Source organism: Notamacropus eugenii, chromosome 1 (assembly GCF_028372415.1).
Source record: "Notamacropus eugenii isolate mMacEug1 chromosome 1, mMacEug1.pri_v2, whole genome shotgun sequence".
In the NCBI taxonomy this organism is placed as follows: domain Eukaryota; kingdom Metazoa; phylum Chordata; class Mammalia; order Diprotodontia; family Macropodidae; genus Notamacropus; species Notamacropus eugenii.
Genome location: NC_092872.1, coordinates 715,107,375 through 715,115,505, shown reverse-complemented (window position 1 = coordinate 715,115,505; position 8,131 = coordinate 715,107,375). Strand labels below are relative to the sequence as shown.

General features: G+C 49.5%; 1 long non-coding RNA gene across 1 annotated transcript; it reads right to left on the bottom strand.

The window, feature by feature from the left end:
* Positions 1–784: 784 nt before the first annotated feature.
* On the bottom strand, positions 785–7,464 carry LOC140521517 (uncharacterized). The gene is made up of 2 exons (XR_011972960.1): positions 7,296–7,464; positions 785–1,677 (listed from the first exon to the last, which is right to left on the bottom strand). It is a non-coding gene; the product is annotated as an uncharacterized lncRNA (long non-coding RNA).
* Positions 7,465–8,131: the final 667 nt, after the last annotated feature.

Here is an 8,131-nt window from a genome sequence, read left to right as displayed (position 1 = left end):
CCACTGATCCATCACTCTGTTTCTTAGCCAGTACCAAGTACTTTTGATGATCACTGCTTTATAATACAATTTAAGATCTGGTATTGCTAGACCACCTTCCCTTGCATTTCTTTTTTATCAGTTCCCTTGATATTCTGAACCTTTTGTTATTCCAGATGAATTTTGTTATTATTTTTTCTAGCTCTACAAAATAATTTTTTGGTAGTTTGATTGGTATGGCACTGAATAAGTAAATTAATTTAGGTAGAATTGTCATTTTTATTATATTAACTCAGCCTACCCATGAGCAACTGTTATTTTCCTAATTAGTTAGATCTGACTTTATTTGTGTGACAAGTGTTTTGTAATTGTGTTCACATAGTTCCTGGGTTTGTCGTGGCAAGTAGATTCCTAAATATTTTATGTCTATGGTTACTTTAAATGAAATTTCTCTTTCCATCTATAGCTGTTGGGCTTTGTTAGTAATGTATAGAAATGCTGATGATTTACGTGGGTTTATTTTTTTGTGTGTTTTTGTTTTTTTGTTTTTTTTATAAATCTGATATTTATTCATTCATTTATTTATTTATTTAACTTTTAACATTCATTTTCACAAAATTTTGGGTTCCAAATTTTCTCCCCTTTTTTCCCCTCCCCCACCCCAAAACACCGAGCATTCTAATTGCCCCTATCACCAATCTGCTCTCTCTTCTTGCCCTGACCTGCAGGGCCAGTATGAGTGGGGGGATCGAGGAGAACGCCTACCTGAAGGGGATGGGTGAAAAGAGGAGTGAGACCAAAAGGGTGGTAAGCAAGGTCTGATTTTATTATCAGGGTTGCAAACTTATATAGAGAAAAGACAAAGAGATTCCAAGCAAATTCCGTGGTGGGCCAGCTCTATCTTAGGACATCGTACTTTGGCTATCTGTGTTTACATAACATCTACTGCTTCACCAGGTCCCGCATTGGTATGTTTGCATAGCCTCAGGCAGTCCCTTCTCTTATCTCTCCACGGGATCGTGGGGTGCGGTTTTTCTTCTCAGGCGGGACGAAAGCAAGCAGGTTAGAGGAGGTACAGGTGGGGGGCCTCAGTCCCCGACATGTCCCCCTTTTGACTAAAATTAAAACATGCGGGCGGACTGAAATTAAAATATGCGGGCGGGTGAGAGGCCTGTCTTAGGCTATGAGGCTGGTTTCCATATTCAGAGCGCTTTTTCGGCAGATGACCCTGTCTTAGGCTAAGCAAGGGGATCTACGTGGCCGAACAGCCACGGCCTTGCTCTACTCCCGTCATAGGGAACAACTGCAGCCGCGCCTATGATCCTGATATATGGGGCCTCAATATTCCCGTCATGGGCACTCTCACAGCTGCCGCTCCGTGTTTATTCCCTAAAGGCCTTCCACCACCGCATGCAACGGGACTCTGACTGCACAAGCTTGGAGAACTGAAGTCCGTCCTCCTCGTTGTCTGCAGGGTTCTCCAGAAGTGCCAGGCGATGATAATGGATATTGATAGGGCTTTTAAGAGAAGCCTCAATCTGCGTTTTAATGAAAGAGGTTAGTCTACTAAAAGCCCAGGGCCCAAAAGAAAGAAGTAGGAGGAGACCAATCAAGGGTCCAAGGAGAGGGAGGAGATATGGGAGGACTCCATTCAAGCCACTCCAGAGGGGATTTTCGAAAAGTTCTTTGCGTCATCTCCTGAAAAACAGGAAAAGAAAAACAGATGTGTCTCAGGGAGGTGTAGTCCCCTGGACGGTATTGTAAGCATCTGGCTTGTCCATCAACTTGATCAGCCTTTCAGGCAACCATCTAGCATTTTGGCACTTTGAATCATAAATACAAGCATGGCCTTTGCCCCAGATTAACACAGGATCAGGGCCCTGCCATTTGCCAAGAAGGGGATCTTTCCATTTTGCCTGAGCGTAGGTTTGGGCCGTAGAGGAATGCCAAAGGCGGTCTGCTGCACTCTTTGCCGCAGCGTCAAGGGTGAGAAAATTTAAAACAAAAAGGGCGTGATTGAGCAACGTTTTGGCATTGCCAGCTCTGGGATAAAGAACTTCCCCCCCTGACTGTAATTTCAGGACCATGTTTTTCAATGTTTGATGGGCCCTTTCCACAATTCCTTGCCCCTGAGGATTATAGGGTATGCCAGTTACATGCTTAATATGTAGTTGTGTACAAAAGGATCTGAAAGAAGAGCTGGTGTAGCCGGGGCCATTATCTGTCTTAAGAATTTTGGGCTGCGGGAGGACTGCCAAGGCACTAATGAGGTGATTAATGACATGCTTGGTGGCCTCTCCAGGTTGCAAGGTGGCAAAGATAAAACCACTGAAGGTATCAATGGACACATGAATATATTTAAGCCGACCAAAAGGGAGGTAATGAGTGACATCCATTTGCCAAAGCTCCCCGGGAATGAGACCTCGGGGATTGATGCCAGTATGAGGTTCAGGGAGAAGAGTCAGGCAGCCAGGGCACTGTTTCACGATCTGTCTGGCTTGTTCCCGGGTGATAGGGAACTTGAGACGAAGCGTATGGGCATTAAGGTGATGCAGCTTATGGGCTTGCGTGGCAGCAGCAACAGGAGAGGTAGACAGCGCAAGTAAAATGCGACGAGTTGCCTGATCAACCTGATCATTCCCTTCAGAAAGGGGACCGGGGAGGTCGGAGTGGGCACGAATATGTCCAATGAAAAAGGGGTGCTTGCGGGAGAGGATTAGAAGCTGAAGAGTGGCAAAAAGAGGAGACGCATTAGTGGAGGGACGAATATACGGGACAGTTTCCAATAGAGGGACCGAATGTGCAATGTAGGAGCTATCAGTATAAATATTGAGAGGACCCGGAACAGATTCAAAAACCTTGATGACCGCTGCAAGTTCCACCAGCTGCGCAGAGATGAAGGGTGTGTCAAAAGAGGTGGCCTTTCCATCAACACTGAAGGCTGCCTTCCCTGTGGCGGATCCATCAGTGAACGCCAAATGGGCGCCTCTGATGGGCTCCGCCTTGGTAATCCTTGGGAAGACAACAGGTGTTTTCTGAAAGAACTGGACAAGCTTGTCTGAGGGATAATGATTGTCTATAATCCCTGGGTAGGAAATGCAGTTAACTGCCCAATCGTCATCATTCTGAAGCAGCCATTGAATCTGTGAAGCGGTGTAGGGGCAGACAATATGATCTGGTTCCCGACCAAAAAGCCGAAGGGCTGCCTCTCGCCCTAGGCGCAGGAGGCCAGCCGTTAAATGCGGGTAGGAGGGGAGGATCTTTGTAGGTGTGGCTGGCATATGAATCCAAAACAACGGATGCTCCTGCCACAATAATCCAGTGGGGGAAAAAGCGGTAGAAAAAATTAAGAGCCAAAGAGGTTTTAGAGGAGCGTAATACCCAATATGTTGATCATGAATAGCTTGCTCAATTAAGGCAAGGGCCTTACGGGCCTCCGGCGTGAGAGAACGGGGTGAATTTGGGTCGGAGTCTCCTTTTAGAATATCAAACAAGGGTCTCAATTCCCCCGTAGTGAGCTTAAGATAAGGCCTAAGCCAATTCAATTCTCCCAGAAGCTTTTGGAAATCATTAAGGGAACAAAGGTGACTTACTCGCAAGCGAACCTTCTGGGAGAGAATGCGATTAGTTAAAAGTTCAAACCCCAAGAAGAGCTGCGGGGGGTAGGTTTGTATTTTATCGGGGGAAATTTTAAGGCCCCGATTTTCCAATGCCCTAATGAGCTCCTGTGATACCTGGGTCAATTCCTCATCATCTGAACCTGCAAGGAGGATATCATCCATATAATGGATGATATAAAGCTTGGGATACTGCAAGCGAAAAGGGTCAATTGTTTGTGCTACATATTTTTGGCACAGCGTAGGGCTATTAGCCATGCCTTGTGGCAAGACTTTCCACTGAAAACGCGGGGAAGGGCCCACACAATTGGTAATAGGAACACTAAAAGCGAAGCGCTGGCAATCGGAGGGGTGGAGGGGAATGGAAAAGAAGCAATCCTTAAGGTCAATTGTAATCTTAGAGAAACCTTGTGGTATGGCTACAGGAGAGGGGAGCCCAGGTTGAAGGGCCCCCATAGGAACCATAGTTTTATTGACGGCCCGCAAATCATGTAAGAGCCGCCAGTTACCTGACCTTTTCTGGATAACAAAAATGGGCGTGTTCCACGGGGATGTGGACGGTTCTATGTGCCCTGCAGCTAATTGCTCCTGCACTAAAGCGAACGCTGCTTCCAGCTTTATCTTGGGTAAGGGCCACTGGTCTACCCAGACGGGTAGGTCATTTTTCCACGAGATCCTATCTGCCTGGAGTGCAGGAGGACCCGTGGCCCTCACGAAAAATGGTTCTGATTATCTGGGCCTTCAAAGCCAAGGCCTGCTCGCCCTTTCCTCCCTTCAGCAACAATTGGGGATGGTTGTCCTTGCCCTCTTTTGCCTAGCCTTTTCCCTGGGAGAAATCCCTGGGAGACCATCTGACGGGTTACAACTGTATTTGGACTGCACATAATTATCCCCATCTGAGAAAGAATATCCCTTCCCCATAAGTTGACAGGTAGGCCGGGGACCACAAAAGGCCGGACAGTCCCTTTATTTCCCTCCTTGTCTTGCCAGGGCAACCATTGGGAACTCTGTAGAGTATAATGGGACTGGCCTATGCCCTGTAAGTGCGTCATGGATGGTTGAAGGGGCCAAGAAGGCGGCCAGCTATCTTTTGAAATAACAGTTGAGTCAGCTCCGGAATCTAATATTCCTTCAAAAGATCTGCCTTGAATGGTAAGCATAAGCATGGGGCGGTCCTGGGAAATGGCCTGAACCCAATAGATGTCTGAGGACCCGGGCTTGGAGTGGCCTCTAACGGTGGTGAGGGCAGGGTATGGGGTTTGTAGGGGGAGCGGGAGAGCCTGTGCAAGGCGTTGCCCCTGATAGACAGTGAGGGGTCCCTGTAGGGTTGAAGCAAGTATCTGGATTTCCCCCATATAATCACCGTCAACAATGGAGGGGTGGATTAGAAGGCCATTAATAGTAGTGGAAGCACGACCAAGAATAAAAAAATAAAAATTGGGGGGCGGGGGGCCAAAGATGCCTGTAGAAATTATATGCACCCCACCTTCAGGGGTCAATATTGTGGTGGAGGCGGCACACAGGTCCACCCCTGCGCTTCCTGAAGTGGCTCTGTAGAGTTGGGTGTGGGCGGGCTGGTCCCCGAGGCCCGCGGGACGGGGATCGGCTGGGGGGCCCGGGGCTGGCCCCTCCGGCCGTTTCCCTGCAGGGGGTGGCCATTGACATCTGTCGCGGAGCGACAAGTGTTCGCCCAGTGCTTCCCTTTCCTGCATCTGGGGCAGAGGGTGGAAGGTTGAGAACCCCTATTTTGGGTTGGAGGAGGGGGGGTATCTGGCGAGCTGGGGCACTGCCGGGCAAAGTGACCGGGTTGCCCACAGCGGAAACACTCCTTCTGGGAGTCCCCCGGCTGGAGAGCCGCCCCGACAGCTAAATGTACAGCCTGGGATATTTTCGTAGTAAAAGGATCTATGTCTCTGCAGAGGCGGATCATCTCCTCTAGGGTTTTATCCCTCCATTTCCCGCGCAAGGCAGAGCGACAAGCAGTATTGGAGTTCTCATATGCCAGACGCCTCACAAGCTGATCCTTAGAGGCCTCCTGACCGAGGGTCCGCTCGGTGGCCTCCAGGAGCCTGCTAACGTATTCAGAAAAGTCCTCCTGAGTCCCTTGTATTATTTTATTAAGCGGGGCAAGAGGAGAACCAGGGGTTGGTAAAGCGCGCCAGGCGGCAAATGCCGCGTTGGCGGTTTGCGCCAAGAGACCTATGGGAAGGCGGCGTTGCTTGGCCTCACCTGCATATTTGCCTTGACCACTCAGCTTTTCATAGGTCCATTTTGAAGCGGGGGAGTTGGGGGACTTCCCATTGCTCTTTGCCGTGGATTGACAACGATCATAGAAGTCGGCTTTCCACGTCAAAAATTGTCCCCGTGAGAGAACAGCTCGAACCACGCGGAGCCACTCCGCCGGCAAAAGATACCCTCCACGGGACATGGCCTCAAGGGCGGAGAGGGTGAAAGGGGCATTGGGGCCATATGCCTTAACAGCGGCATTGAGATCTTTAAGCCCCTTGAAATGCAATTTTCGGTATTCCGGCCATTCCCGTTCCGCCTTCCTACTGCTCTGCCCTTCTTCTCCCTCCTCTTCCTCCTCCTCCTCCTCCTTATTCTTTTCCTCTTCCTCCTCCTCTCCCTCACTCGCGGAGGAGTCTGTAAGTTCACCCGCCCCAGGGGTTTGTGGGGGCCCAAGTCGGCGGGACCGAGTTATAACGGGGAACATCATGGGCTGCGCTTCTTTTGAGTTTTTAGTCTTAGCGCCAGTCCTGTTGGACGGGTCCTTGGTCGACTGAGGCTTACTGGGAGAAAGAATGACTGAGCTCTGGAGGGAGTGCTGCAGGGAACTCAACTCCGAGGAGAGCTGTACATATTGCTTTTGTAGGTCTAAGACTTCTCGGAGCTCCTTAACCTGGGTGGAAAGTTGGTGTCTAGCATTGGTAAGGACCGAGGGAGTGGGAACAGGGGGCAAAAGTACAGGGGCGCAGGTTTGGGATAAGTAAGGAGGAAGCAAATGTTGAAGAGCAGGCCAATCGGGATCATTATATCGGGCAGCCTCATCCTCAAGTTCCGCTTCATCCCCAGGATCTAACGTATCAGGGTCAGGATTCTTTAAGGGAGGGGTCTTGTGTTTAGTAATAATAGGGAAAGTTAGGGACTCGGTTGTAGGGCGGGGCCCTGTAGGGAGGGGAGGATAAATGGGCTTTGGTGGCTCTGGCGGAATATCAATGACCACGGACGGGGGCCTTGGGGGACTTTTGGCTATTGAAGGTAGTGATTTTACAGGAGCCGCCCGTGGTAAGGGGCGCTCTAGTGACTTAACAGAGGCGGCCCGTGACAAAGGGCGCAAGCAAAATTCTGCCACCGAAAGGAGCTGTCGCTCACCCGGATCTCTGGAGGCGGATTCCACTATGTCTCTAATGATTCCCCAATAGGAAAAGACAGAAGGGGGGATGGCCTCCGGGCCCTCAGTTTGCAATTTCTTATTAAGCTCTCTCCCAACCTTTTGCCACTTGCCCGGATGGATGTCCGGCCCGTTAACAATAAACCAGGGACAGACCTCATCAACAAAAAGAAAGAAGTTCACTAAGTCCTTTTTCTTAACCTTAACTCCTCTATCCTTAAGGGCATGCTTAAGGTCATGGATAAAGACCTGTTCCTTGGAAAGGTTGGAACCCATGATTAGAATGAGGCGGACGAAACTCAACTTACCAAAACGCAGGGGCTCTTCATGAGCGATGAGAAGGAAGGGGTCGCGACGAATCGTCTCTCAATGTTGGTCCGCCTGGCAGAAGTCCGGACCTCGAGCCCCACGTCTGGGCGCCACTTGCCCTGACCTGCAGGGCCAGTATGAGTGGGGGGATCGAGGAGAACGCCTACCTGAAGGGGATGGGTGAAAAGAGGAGTGAGACCAAAAGGGTGGTAAGCAAGGTCTGATTTTATTATCAGGGTTGCAAACTTATATAGAGAAAAGACAAAGAGATTCCAAGCAAATTCCGTGGTGGGCCAGCTCTATCTTAGGACATCGTACTTTGGCTATCTGTGTTTACATAACATCTACTGCTTCACCAGGTCCCGCATTGGTATGTTTGCATAGCCTCAGGCAGTCCCTTCTCTTATCTCTCCACGGGATCGTGGGGTGCGGTTTTTCTTCTCAGGCGGGACGAAAGCAAGCAGGTTAGAGGAGGTACAGGTGGGGGGCCTCAGTCCCCGACATCTTCTATCATCCCTCTCTGCCCTTGTCTCCATTTTCTCTTTTGTCCTGTAAGGCCAAATAACTTTCTATACCCCTTTACCTGTATTTCTTATTTCCTAGTGGCAAGAACAGTACTCAACAGTTGTTCCTAAAACTTTGAGTTCCAACTTCTTTTCCTCCCTCCCTCCCCACACCTTGCCTTTGGAAGGCAAGCAATTCAATATAGGCCAAATCTGTGTAGTTTTGCAAATGACTTCCATAACAGTCGTGTTGTATAAGACTAACTATATTTCCCTCCATCCTATCCTGTCGCCCATTACTTCTATTCTCTCTTTTGATCCTGGCCCTCCCC